General features: G+C 32.5%; 1 protein-coding gene across 4 annotated transcripts in view; it reads left to right on the plus strand.

Annotated features, from left to right (window-relative positions):
• Nucleotides 1–15,237, plus strand: part of LOC119074388 (trithorax group protein osa) — a 107,258-nt gene that overhangs the window by 49,503 nt on the left and 42,518 nt on the right. The window contains exon 1 of one of the 4 annotated variants that reach the window (XM_037180526.1): nucleotides 8,112–8,242. The exons of 2 other annotated variants lie outside the window; for them this stretch is intronic. The gene's annotated coding sequence lies outside the window, so the exon portion shown is untranslated. Of the gene's footprint in view, nucleotides 1–8,111; nucleotides 8,243–15,237 lie in introns of those variants that run through there. One more of the 4 variants, XM_037180533.1, reaches the window with a different exon arrangement.

The following is a 15,237-nucleotide window of genomic DNA, read 5'->3' on the forward strand; positions in this document are numbered from 1 at the left end:
AAGAACTCTCAACTACATCAGTTAGAATTTATAAATTTTAATTAAGACGAAGCTTATTCAAGGAGTGTCTCTGCATGTTGTCTATGCCGATAATCGCTGCAAGTAAACCACTTTTTTTAAAGAACATTTCCAGCACAAAGATAAACACAAAATGTCCCATTCATAAATTTTTTCTATACGGCAAAGTGAAGCATCATACCCATTCCAATAGCAACGGAAAACTTTAGTTTAAAACCGTCTTAATATTAACCAAAGTTGTCTAAAAAGTTTTTTGACAGAATTTTTTTCGCTTCTTTTTTTTGAGAAAAGATAAAACTATCTACTTTGTATTATCCACCCTGTACACAACACTTCCATATAATACAAACAGCGATCTTCTTTCCACATCGAATAGTAGAACTATGTTTTCTTGACGAAAATATATAACCGCATATCTTTCATCTTCAAAGGATTAAAAAAAAATATAAGAAAATATAACTAGACGATATATCTTTCATGTCAAACATAAAAATAATTTCACTTCCATCTTGCAATTTATCTTCTTGTTTGAAAACTGCACACACATAGAAACTAGTAATGTATACACACAGGCATGCTTTCACCTAAGTGGAGCCAAACAGATCAGTAGGAAAAGAATTTAAACAAAAATTAAGACAGCTTTTGCTTCCATGAAATAATGTACATAATAGCAAACAACAAATAGCCCTAAGAACATGAGAAAACTTTAGTCAAGAGTAACTGCCATAATAAGATACGGTGTGTGTACACTGTGTATGGTATAACATAGAAACGATGAAGAAAGGATTTTTTTGTGGAAGAAAAATTTTTAAACCGAGGTAAATCAAGTGTGATAAGAGTATTTCAGATGAATTATTGTTGGTGTGTGGTAGTGACTGAAAAGAAGAGCTGGAGCACATTTTACATTTAAATAAAGTCGAATTTAGAAATCTCTTTGCACAAAATGCAATTCTTTTACTTTGGTGTTGCATGACAATATGTTGTCCTTTACAATGTTTCGTATTTTTATTTACAATTAAATTTTCCTTCTCGTTTTGTTTCTTTCGTATTTTCAATGGCTGTTGGCATTTTGAATGCATCCATTTTCGTTGGAGTCATTTCTTTGACAATAACAGCATTATATAGCAAGTAGAATTTTCAATTCAATGATTGCATGGTGCACTATCAACACACTTTGCAAGACATTCGATCACTGACACAATTTGTATTAATATGCAGTTGGAAAATACTATTCCTCATCAGACCATGGCGACAGTAGTACTGGTACAATTTTCTAACAACTCTATTATACATTATGCATTTATTAATATGCACACGACTAACTTTAGCGAAACATAGTTAAATGTAAAATTCCAATTTATCACTAAGCACTGCTACGGTAAGCAGTATGCATTAGTAAGCTTAGCTTCAACAGACGTTGCGAAATATGTTTTTCACTCACTAGATATGATATTACTAATATCAGCCGCAGGCGAGTTTGGCAAACACATCTTGTATATAAGACATCATGTACTAGAATTTTAGTTCTGTGTTGAAATCGTCACAAACACATGTTAACGCACTAGTGCTTAAATTATTTTAAATTCATTCTGCACTTGTGTGAAAACATATTTCAAGGACCATTTCTCAACCAAAGTTCAAAAGATCGAACAGTATAGGATGAACTTCTTTCAGATTGAATGTAAAGAAAAACAGTCACAAGTGACCAGATATAACCCTAATTTTATTCATAAAAAAATGCTTTACCAGAAAACTACCAGAAATTAACTAACGTTCAATTACAACTTCCTTTCAAGGATAGAAAATCCATTTAAAAGAATTTTTATGAAAGCGTTTTTACCAAGAAAATTGTTACTTTATGCAATATTAAAATACTAAGTTAGCTATTATCATATATTTAAGAAGGGAAAAAAACCTGAAAATGGAGCAAGTTTTCTTTTTCATTTTTATTTTTCAACCAGCGGCATTTGCATTTTTAAGGAAGCAATTTCGTTAGGGGTATTATTAGTATAAGTTTCGTTAAACAAAAATATTATGGAATTGTGCATATAAATTTCTACACCTAAGTGATGTGAATAAGTTCATTTGTTATGTTTTTGATGTCAAGGTGTATGGTCTATATGCACAAAATTATTTAGAACAAAAAGCTTTTAGTGTTGCTACCTATTTTCTTTGCAAAAAAAACTACTTGTAGTAGAGTTTTATTGTAGACAGACGCTAAGTTCATACGATTTAAGTGTTGTTGGTTCTGATAAATGAAGTCAGATTAAATTTTGTTTTTCAATTATTATTAAGTAGATTTGGTTGGATAATGTTGTATTGCTGGCTTAGGTTGATGGAAATTATTTGAAGTCTTGTATCGCTGAGGAATTCAAAGCCAATAAAAACGAAAATTTTGCTGTATCCAGGTCATCTTTAGGGGGCCTTTAATATGGTTAAAGAAGACAATGAACTTTAGTCACATGAAAACATTTTGTTTACAAAGGTTTCTGGGTTCTAATAATACATACCTTAGAATCTTAGTTCCTTTAAGGAACGGTTGTCAAATTAACTTTACGTGTTGCAACGAACTTTAATTTGAAAAATTAAAGCAAAACGGTAAAAAAAGGCAACGTAAAGTAAAATTTTCGTTTTTATTGGCTTTGAATTCCTCAGAGATACAAGATTTCAAATAATTATTAAGTATATGTGAATAAATTAGCATATGTCGACGAAACATAATATGTTCTCAAACAAAAAACAAAAAACAAACATAAATTGGGTTATGACTTGAACGATACTCTACGCAAATAATCTTTTCGAAATGCGAAATATCCTTCCCAGGACCACAGAAAACCCATATAATCAATACTCTCCTATTGAGTGTATTGGTATAATGAAGGAAAAACAGCTGAAGTAAATTATTGTTTAAATTGGACTGATGTCCCCTGTATAATAACCTCTCTTACAACGGCGGTCAGTACATCACTGTAGTAGTATTTCGATAAAAGCGCGTCAAAACTCTTGACTAAATTTCAACCAAGTGCAGTTTCTTCAGTCGTAGGTCCAATAATAAAAATAAAATTAATCATTTTTTTCTTCGTTCTCATAGTACCGGTCTAAAAATATCTGTCACACATAATTCACTGCCAAACAAACTGCGCCGAAAATTAAGAATAAAATAGAGAAAAGTCTCATGGATGATTGTGACGCAATTATTTCTGTCATCTTTCGGTAGTAAAATACTTAGCGTACTTTTACCTTCAATTTAAGTTACTCTTGTTACATTAACAATCCACAGAAATTATTTTCAACTTTGTGTTGGATTGCTGTCAGGAAGTTGTGTTAAAATAATAATCCTTTCGAATTGATATTTGATTCAAATTATGTCGTATTCATTATCACCTGCCACCAATTTTCATAAGAGCAAAAGTTCGCACATAAGATGATGGAATGTTCTCTTTATTTTTAGAATTTTTGTGTAAAAGAGAAAGCGATTTATGAGACCCGCACGTATTTACTTACCTCATCGAACTTCAACACAATCCGATGTGTCAAGAATGTTTGAAGATTCAAACTATTTGTTAAGAGCTTATAACCATAATTGTTTTAATTGCTTAAAACTGAAAAACGAAATTCCTCTTTTGAGGTTTTTTGCTGTATTTATTGAACCTTTCACATCCGGCAAGTATGTTTGCAGTTTTAGTAACGGATCAACTACTTCATTTACTGTACGTATTTTCAAGAGATCAATCTCAAATCTTTTACTTCACTTATTCAACATTTTATATAAAAATAAATTAGCTAAAGCTTGGCGCTTATTCTTCGAGTCGTCATCGATAACAGATGAGAGCCGTCCGTACCAGATTGAGAAATAAGTTTGATTGATTATGATTTACTGTGGATTACTATTCGGATCTGTGACAACCGGGTCATTTGAATTCAAATTAATCTCAAAATGTTTTTGAAAATAATTCAGAACCATGTAAGAAGCTTGTATAAGTCTGGTAAAGAGTTTTATTAATTCCCTTGCAGTTTCGTTTTTTTTACGTTGGAGCCATAGACGAATAGAATAGGAGCACCTATGTAGTGTTTTCTATCCAGATTTATGAAGTAATTTGAAAATATTTCTAAGAATTTGTTAGCGAAAAAGGTTGGATTTAAGCAGAGAAGCCATAGTTATTTTCCATTCGAATATAGCAACTCATTAAACGACCGCTTTATATCGCGACGATGTTTTTTGTCGGAATGATTTATTTTTAATATTCAGACGATTTTTATCTCGACAGATGTCAATATATTCTCATCGCAAAAATGTTTACGTGGTAAGCTCATATTTATTTATGTTACCTGGACATATAAATTGTGAATTTATTTAATTTTTGACAGTATTCGTGAAAATTTAAATACGATCCAATGCCCGATACTTTAACCTCTTCAACCGTAATGGTATCGGATAAAATATTTATTTTAGATTAAACATAAAGAGAATTACCGTCGTTAGAGTTGTGTTGATAGCACGGTTCAACGAATAAAAATCTAAATTTGATTTTGGCTGACAAAAATCAAACATAGAGCGATTATAACCTGTTACTTCATTTATTCAATCTGTCGCCTAAGCTTGATTCAAAATCCGTTACTTCATTAGTTTCAACATGGATTTGGCTATTTAGTGAACTCTCACCAGATGTTCTCGATCACTTTGGTCGTTGTTGTTGTCAATAACAGATGAGTAGCCAATTCTAAGATTTGAAAGATATTTCTGATTATGTGTTTATGTGCACTATGTGCAGAACAACGTCCAAAATATTTTGTTTTTGATAATTTAAGAAATTGAGAAAAAAATCCCCTCGTTACACGAACAACTACGACGCAGCCAAGCCAAGCCACGTTTCGTAAAACGTCCTTTTAAATGTTGTAAGTTTTTAATTTGTTCGAAGGTAAAGCCAAAACACAAATCTAGATCTATATGAGATAATGTCATTGGCATGGTCCACAAACCAGTCCACAAGTGGATTATGCAAAAACCAATGACAACCAGAAACCGTTTAGCGAAATAAAATATGGCATTCGGAAATATAAATCATTCACGATTTATTCTCTAGTTTTTTATTTTTGGCGTGGATCATGTGAGATAGGGGTCTCTGGAGAATTTCTTTTATCGTGACAATGTCACATAACGGTATAATATGCGACAGGTAACAAACATATTCATTTATATCTTTTTACCTTATAATACGCATGTATTTATACAAAATGCGAAACTCACGCATGTAATACAATCAAAAAGAGTAACCTATAGAAATGAAAAATGATCAAAATCGTTTTGGGTGATATAGATTAACATAAATTGAATAAATTTAAGCGACAACTGACACACAAACACTGTAGCTAATATATCTGGCGCACACACAAAAAAAAATTATTTATAGGTAGTAAGCTAGCACATCAACCCTTATCAAAGATTGTGTGAGACAAGGTTGATTTTTTTACGAATTGGTTTAATGCTCTTTCGGCTTATATATGTTAAATCAATGAAAGTGATATGTAAAATACGTTCCGGTTTTTTTTTTCCGAGACCCGGCATGCAAGTGTGCTTGTTTACAATTTGAAGACAAAAACAAATTGTTATGCCAAATTAATGATATTTTCGCGACCTTTTTGTCGCTCATGGAAACACTGTGGCTACCAGCAAAAAAAATCAGTTTCTCTGGAAATTATGATCTCAGGAAGTTAACATTTTTCCTTGCTCCGTCTGGTATATCGCTCCTTCTCCAATAAAGTCAATCAAATGCTTCGTAAGACAACTAAAAACATTGATGTCTACACAAACACCCCAAAAATATAAAACTATAACGAAAGAACAACGTTTATCGTCACCTCGAAAGGGTATGTCAAAAAAAAATTCTTGTTTGGTTTTTCGCCAAGTGGAACTGGTAGAACGTAATGTTGTTAACTCCTTTTTTTTATTTTATCGTGAAAACGAAAGACGGCTGTTAAAAATCCAATCTTCAGCATCCGTAAGTGGGAAGGCATAATAAATCGAATTTTCTATTTCAATATTGTACGAGCATTATATGAAAACAAACTTTATCAATTCGTTTTGAAAGTAGCTATTTACTATACTACACACACGATTTCATATTGTTATATTAAGTTAAATTGTACAATGCTGTCAGCGTTACGAGACATTTTTTTATGTACTCAGGGTAAATGATTGCGATTTATTTTAAACTGGGTATTAAATGAAATAAGGTAAAATGGAATTAATATCCGTTAGGAGTAGATATTGTAGACCGACTCCATGCTGAGATTTTTCAGACGAGTCAATTACAAAATATTTCAGTAAAGACTATGAACCAATGGTATGAACAGTGTGATTGTTCTTCGTACTATGTTCGGTACTTTTCACGTAGATAATTTCAATTAGAAAATGTCCATCTAGTACCTAATGATAATGTCCAAAGGAGAATAAATCCAAACAATTTAATTATAGAGACATTTCCTCTGTTGCTCCTCACAGTTCCATTCAGTAGGTTTTGAGTTCGCACTAATCTTAACTTCTTTTTTTTTTAATAAATCTAGTTGTTCTATCTTAATGGGGTAGAATGCGCACGAGTTCACCATTCGGGTTTATTGTACTATCTGTTGGGTTGGGTTTGGGTTAGACATATGCTGTTGTGTGGAACCTTCCCCAACTAATAGAGGAGCGAGGAATATCCTCCCTCAGGTATGAAAAGGTGACAGTGCCAAAGAATGCATTGCAGGTTTGGTCACTTTAAGCTTCAGTTATGCATAAATATATGAAGTCACTTTGAGACTGCTTATAGCACACAGTACCACACGATTCCAAATTTAGTTCTTTTATTGTGGTTTCTCACTATGTATTAATATGAAAGAAAATCGAGCCATCTGCCGCTTTAACCTCTGCTACGGCAAATCGATGTAAGCTAATTTGGTGTTATTAGATTTAAGGATTTTTTGCTAGACTTAGGCTTCTTTTGAAATCGAATGGAAATTCCAGAATATCAACATATTGTAAGTCATTCATATAACTCATTTATTAGCCTAAATTTAGGAAATTCATCAATATTTCAGGATTCGTATGGTGAAACCATTTCTTCAAACAAAGAGGATGGCTGGTTTCTTACAAAATGCGTCGTCCTTTCCATCTTATATGTACTGTTTCTGGAACAATATTCAATACAGAGGATGGCTGGTTTCTTACAGAATGTGTCGTCCTTTCCATCTTACATGTACTGTTTCTGGAACAATAGACTGTTATGATCAGAGCGAGAGAACCGAAGACTAGTTAATTATAACTTGCCTTGGGATACTTGTCAAAATTTTGCTTTCTCTTTCAACATGTTGCGTTGAGAGCGAGAGGACCGAAGACCAGTCTATTGTAAGTTGTCTTGGGGTACCTGTCAAAATATTTCTTTCTCTTTCATCATAACACTCTATACAATATATTCATCTTATCGTCCACTTTATAAATGCCATTTTATGTGACGTCCTTTCAACTTGATGTTCGCAAAATTACTGGTAATAACCGAACACAACATCCATCGCATTCACAACAATGTACAATTAATAGTTCGCTTCGATTAAAAAGGAAATTACATCCTCCAGCAATTTATCATGTGACGTGATCATCAACCATCAGTAACTCTTTTGGAGAGGAAATCAACCGTTGATTAATCGAGAACAGTTGTATAATTGATTATGGTTGATTCGATGCTTTATGTTGTTGAAAGTAATCGCCTCCGTCCGTGCAATTAAATGTAATAACAGCAACTTAATTGTGCCAATGCCAACATACAATTCTACAATTCAAATTTCATTAGTTTCGTGTTTTTTTTTGTTTACTCGTAATAAAATATTTGCACCTTTCGTTAACATGACAACTCGCATCATAATTTTATTTTTAGTTCAAAGATTTTCGGTTGAGTGTTAGTTAGAAAACAAGAAAAAAAAGTTTTTAAGTGAAACTTTGTATTCGAAATAAACTTCACCATTAAGAATGTTTATTATAATAATACATTAATGACTGTACTGTTCCTATAAATAGAAATTCAATTTCACTCTCTCTCGAGTGTTCTTGGCCATACTTTTAGTTTGTTTAAAATTAAAATCGAAAATCAACAAACTATTTAGTACAAATATCACCTCGATTAAGCATAAACACCGTCAATTTTTCGCGGTACAATTTTCAAAACGAAACGAAAACATCATTCATTTCACGGTATACCTTTTATTTCTATATTTAATTATTGAATTAATAAAATAAATCTTTGAATATAAATTCGAATTGAGCGAATATATGCAATTTGGTTCGCTTAAAATATTCCGTAATAATAATTACTCCAATCCACAAGTTTATGATAAATTTTGCCATAAATGTTCTAATAAATAACCTGGTACCCATGCATAAAATGTACGCTTGAATACTATATGTGTGTACAAACCTTTATTTCTGCAATATTATTTTTGTGTGCTGTTAAAAGTGAAATATGTTAATTGAGTCGAGTGCAATGTTCATGAAAATAAAAATTAATTGCTTACATTATAAATAATAAAACTAAATTTCGGCTTTACCCGAGAATGGTGTGGGATATAAAAAAATCTTTATAATGGCTGGTTTTCCGTATAAAAATTAATTCAAACACATATAGGTTTGATATCTGATTGCGGTCTTATGGGTTGTAACGAACACAATTTTAATTAATTTTGATTTCAATTTTTTTTTTTTTTTGCTCTGAATTCCAGGAATTTATTTTATTGGATTATCAGTAAATTTCATCTCACGGTGTTCAGATTAGTGGATTGCAATTATTCTAATTACAACCAATCAAGGCTCTGATAAATTTAAAGTACACGAACGATAAAGATTATCGGAAATATTCGTCAATTTTCTTTTGTTCTCTTTCTTTCGCCGAAAATCATTGCAAAAAGTTTCGAATACCGAGAAAGTGTATAATATGGAACATTAAACTAGGAGTAGCTTAGGGAATTACACATGACAATATAGTTTTTGAAAACGGAATACAAAGGAGTCGTTGAAAGATGTTGCAGTGCAGTACACACAGTGGCATACTGAATGTTACGATAAGCTAAACTTTTGTTGGTTGTTCGTATACAGTTAACTGCTTTGTTTTAATTGTCTCGCTGGAATTTTCGACAACAATAAAAATAAAGACACGATAAACTTTAAGCAGCGACACTCATAACAATTAATACTGGATTCACCAGTGCAGATTCTTTTGTCAATTTTTACATATTTTTTTTCGAATTGCTTCATTTCACTTTATAGAGTTGGAAAGATTGCCATTCGTTTTCGTAAGTTAGTATAATGAAAGTTAACAAAGATGCAAAACTGTATGTTATTAAAAGTAGTCTTTTAAGTCTTTGACTTGACCCTAATCTTCTGTTACTGAATTGCCAAGTACTTTATTGTACCTTTTAAAAATGGTAATTTGATTTAATTCGATTTGATTTGATTTGTTTGTCTAGAGACCTCACTAACACCCTTCAAGACCAATAAAAAGTGCAGTCTGGACCACCGGCTTTCTAATACAAATGCTTTCTGTGTTTGGTACTTAACTGATTTATAGCAGTAGCCTATAAGTAGGCTAGACATAAGTACACAAATTCATCGTATTACAAGTCATTCAGTGTGTAAAGCCACCAAACAAACTTCAACTACCAAAATCATGAAGCTTGAGTGAACTTCATTACTTACCAATGCGATATAATCGCTAGAAAAATTCCATTTGGAATTGTCTGACACGGGAATCGAACCCGGGTAATTTTGGTGGAAGGCCAGACCGTAACCACTGAACCATTTCGTATGTTATATGTTACCAACATGTAAAATAAAAATTCGCTAACGTGGTCTAATAAAACTAACTGCATGTTAAAACAAATGAAGTAAAAGATTTTGTATAAATCTGTTGAAAATAAGTTTTTAAATCAAGTAAGAAGTAACCGACTCAAATCCATATTAACGGTAAAGAATTGCAACACCGCGTGCCCGCACTTTCGAATGTTTCGGGCAATGAATAAAGCTTTGAAATAATTTACTTTCCGAAAATATATTTCATTGTGAATACTTTTCCACATGAAATTCAATAAATATTCATACAATACAACTTACGTGAGCGAACTATTCAATATCTTGAGTCAATCTCACGAAAACAACACAAAAGAATTTGAAAATGAATAAAAGCAAGTCTGCACATTTATATATAAGTATATTAACATTATTTCATTTAACATATAGCAACGTACAGGGATTGAGAGACGTTCACAAAAAAAAAAGCTTCAGAGAAAATTCTATTCGCTCAAGTAAAAGACGAGAGCTAAAAAGAGACGAGAAAATAACAGAAAAAAAAACACTAAGCAATAACCGTTGTATACGTTAAAGTTGGGGTAAAAGACACCAACTATACAGAAAACGCTCACCAATTTATCTCGATAAATCGACAGTAAAATGGCACTAACTCAATCAAGGTAAACAACTGTCAATGCTAACATTTGTGTTTGTATGTAAATAAAGTCATTTACTTGAAAATATTCAACTACGGCTTAGAAACGTGACTGATATTTAATGATGGCACAGTCTGCATGATGGCACCCTATAGGGTTTAGTGTAGTTATAGTAACGTATGATGTGTAAGGGTACAACGAATTTTCTATTGAAGGATACATATAGTCGCTGTTTCTGCTGCCGAGAAAGGATTCAATTTAAACTTGTTGACGATTTCTAATGTCGTCGGAAATATAGTTCCACTGGTCGGACACTCTTTTTAATCGAAATTTGTTTACTGTTGCAACAATGAATGTGTGCGATGTGACACGAACAAGTGAACTCGAAAATGCATTATTTCGTTTGAAAATTGACTGTGGAATGTAATTGGATAGATATTTGATGAGATAGGAAACACAATGCTGTAGTTGGTATTGTTCAATGGTTAATCACTCCATAGCCTTTATAGTCATCTACAAGTTGTGTAAAAACGACAGTATCTGATAGTTGATATCATTTTGTCACTTTAATTATGGGTCCTATTGTTTTATTGGCATTTACTGTTCTGTTGATAAATTCTCGCTATGTATCAGTGTCAATATCTCATTTTGAAATATAAACTAAAAGTGCAATCGGTTCGACGATCATTCACTCGCTCGCTTATTATTGAATTTGTCGAAATGAAATTTTATGTTAACTGAAGGATATGTTTGGTACAATAAAACCTTTCTCTGGCAAAAGTCTTTTTTTGCTTCACTCAGTCAGTCGCATATAAAATAATATTTATTTTGAATACACGAAATAGCACCAAGCATATAGAATAATCCAGCATTTCATCTATTCAGTTCTCATGTATAAAGCAAAAGCTGCACTGAAAATAAATTTTACTTTAGTGCTTCATGGTGTTTTGATCAAATCATACAAAAGTAAAGTAAAAAATATCTTACGACGTATAACACTTCATGTACTTGTTCAACCTAGTAACTTTCAATCTCATTTTTCATTTTTGATTAATTCTTTTGGGACTTTCCTGAAATCAATATCAATCATCCTTTTCTGGGTAAAAGAATGAGCTTTGGCCTTTCTGGCAGTATATTATATATGTGAATACACATCCATATATACCATATACCAGTTTGCACTCATGGATACACACATAAAACACATTCACCAAATGTAATATACAATAACATTGTAAGGATTAGAGATTTTTCATCTTTTTGCTGTGTATTAAAATCGCCCATAAATAGAATATTTTTGAGTTATGTTTATTGAGGTGGGAGAACATTGAATCCCAACGGGTATACATATCACATTGAAAGGACTCTCGAACCATGGATGGTTCTGTTCTTGTATGTTGATTATTGATTCGAGCATTAAACATTATCTCATGAATTTCGTTGAAATGAAAAATACCTTCTGCAAACGAAATTACCATCGCAGTATAATGGTTGACCTGAAGGAAAGTTGTTCAAATATTTCGTCATTTTATTTATGAATTCCAATCTCATGAAAATAAATTGGTTTTTTATTACTGCTCGTCTATATCGAGAATACGAAATCTAAGGACTTGTTATAAATCAACGTTTTTTTTTTGTCGTTCATACCAATCAAAGTGCTACAAAAATTCTTACAACATATAACTGATGGAAATTCATTCTGCTGCGAAGTTTCAAAGTATGATCTCTCTGTAGGTCGTTGCTTTGTAATTCGAAAAAGAAGAACTCGCTTCGAATATGAATCCAGATAAGAACAGCATGAAATACTTACAGTTTCCGATCCACATGCGGATACCCCGTTTCACGTGCATCGATACGTTTCTTCCACTTATCGTCAAAAATTACCATGTCGAACGACGGAAACAACTAATAATTCAAACTAAATGTGTGGCAAAGCAAAGATTGGGATAATAATCATTTTTATCGTCATCATATCTGTTGTTATATCGTTTGGTTTTCACCCAAAATAGAATATTACAGAATAACGCCTTCTGAATATGATTACCACAAAGTGCTTAATATGCCGCCACTTCGCATACAACTATTTCACATCTAGGCATCACATATAAACACCCTCCTCAAAATACGAAGGCTTGCATCCATTTATATCTTTTGGTCGTAATACACATTATAGATTAATCTTTAAGAGGATCGCATCTACTAAATTCTAGACATGTATGGTAAGGTATTGGGAAAAGCCAAACTGCAAATAAATTATCTTAAAATACGTGATAAGATATTACGTACATCTAATGTGCGAGGATGTGTGTATACGACGCTGTACCATAAAGGACTGTTCGATATTAGGCCACCACGTACGAACGTTTCAATGTAGATATAGCTCACATCCATCTCGTAGTTTTAGATACATTTTGGAATGGAGGATATATACCTCTTCCTATGCGGCTGTGGTTTCCCATTTTCGGGTGGCATAGAAAATTCGAGAGGAGGGTGTGCGTACGGATAGATTGGGAAGCATCACTATCGAACGTTTATGGTGTATGTATGGCAAACCAATTTGTATTCTATTTCTATGTTTATAGGCATAATTTATTACCCCAAGATATGCCATAAGGTGCTTAACCTGTGGTCATAAATGCTGAAAAAGGATTTGTAATATGATGTATGGCATCAAATTGATTTTTTATAGTTTGATATTTTTGATTTGCTTTTGTTGCTGCGATTTTTCTTTGAATATTATTTAGGACAGAAGATTTAGTATCTTTTATACCCTCATAAAGTATTGACATTGACATGCGGACATTTCGTCTTTTCTTTTAATGTTTACAAAGAAAAAAATGTTAATCATTCATGAGGCCATGGCTGAGATAGTATTTTTCCACAACGCAGGCGATAAAATAGTCATTTTATCCCCTCCATTGAAACTTTGAGCGATTTTGTTACCTTATTTTCTCTCCTCAATAGGCCATGGGAAAATTACGTTTTGTTGGCAATTAGTAGAATGGCATTTCTAGTGCGAAAATTGCAGCACTTTCTCTCCCATGGGAAGAAAATAGAACTTTTATCACTTGAATTGTCACTTTTTTATGTTTTCAAAAATGGTGTAGTGAATTGATGTTTTTTTTGTATCGTATAGACAAACTGCAAGTCGTACTGCACAATGAATAACTTTGTGTTCTGTACCTCGAAGGGAAAGATGAAATTCTAACTATTGGGAAATTACGGTCAAAACGACTCTTCCACTTTAATCATGCCATCAAACAATGCTATCTATATCGATTACGAAAGATTACTCTTTCAGGTTGACTTTATTCACAATGACTCACAAATCGACCTTTTCCTTATACAAAATATGTCATTTCCGTACCATTGTGAATCACGCTGGCACGAGATTCCCAGCAGCCGTAATGATCTTGGTAGCATGTAATTTAAATTTTATGTTAAAACAGATGAAGGAATAAAGAATCATAAAACTTACTGACATATTTCCGGCCAAGACATTCTTTAAATCGATTTTACACCATGAAGCCATGATGGCTCATTTTTGGTCAAATGGAGAAAAATGTAGATCTGGTTGTGGGCTATATTTTTCTCCATTTGACCAAAAAAGAGCCATCATGGCTTCATGGTGAAAAATCGATTTAAAGAATGTCTTGGCCGGAAATATGTCAGTAAGTTTTATGATTCTTTAACTAAAAATTCCTATCGCTAAAGAAGTAAGAGACTCCATAACGTCCATTACCGACAAGGTGAAGCTCGAAGATGGTTTAGCACAAAGAATCGAGATTAGGCCTTAGCAACAAAATTCCGACCTGTGCTAGTCATTCAAATAATATACATTTTATAAGTTGACTCGTGTCGAATGCTTCAGAATTCTATTGTCTACTCTCCGGTTTGCAAATTTGTATGCCGAGCAAATGATAGGCTTAAAGCTTTTTTATCGGGCGACTTCGAAACATATCAATTATTACATAAAAAAAAAACTTTGGTTCGGTTTTGCAAGACTTTCGATTTTAGCTGGATAGAGTTTCATTACTGATAATAATCGCAAACCTGGAGAAAGTTCAATTTCTATTTCTAAATATTGCGTTGTTCAATAAAGCAAACGCCCACGCTTCAATCTTAATAACAATACTGTTATTATTTAAGTAAACAGCCAAAACAAACCGAAGGATTTTGAACATCATCGATGAGGCAAATTTGTTTACATATAGATGTTTCTATAGCACGAATTAACTTGTAACTGTAGCTGTTTGTTTGTTCATTCATCTAAGTCTCTATGATACATTTTTTTCCATGTTTTGTATTTCCATCATATCCCAAACTTCAAGACTTAAATTATTGAATTCAATAAATCATCATTATATACTTCGGTCGTTGTTTTTGTTATACTGGAGTTTATTTGCTTATCTACCATTTATCTGAATTTATAACTCATATTTCAAATTAAGTTCAACCCTTCTTAATAAGGTTAAATACAAAATGAATGCTAATACTGAAACATCTCTAGTGTACACAACCGTGTCATTATGTACATTGATTTGGAAATTCAATCTAGCACTAATGCCATCACACACCATCCTTTATAGTGTGACGAGAAAATCTCACTCTGCGAAAACAAAACAAACCACTGAAATACCAAAATTAGCAAACTTTCTACCATCCTCTGTGGAAACCGCAGATTGCTGCAGTTTGAAACCGACCTTAAAATTATTTTACTTTCCAATAATGTTTCAATGCATAACATGTGCT

This window comes from Bradysia coprophila, chromosome III (assembly GCF_014529535.1).
Source record: "Bradysia coprophila strain Holo2 chromosome III, BU_Bcop_v1, whole genome shotgun sequence".
NCBI classification, from domain to species: domain Eukaryota; kingdom Metazoa; phylum Arthropoda; class Insecta; order Diptera; family Sciaridae; genus Bradysia; species Bradysia coprophila.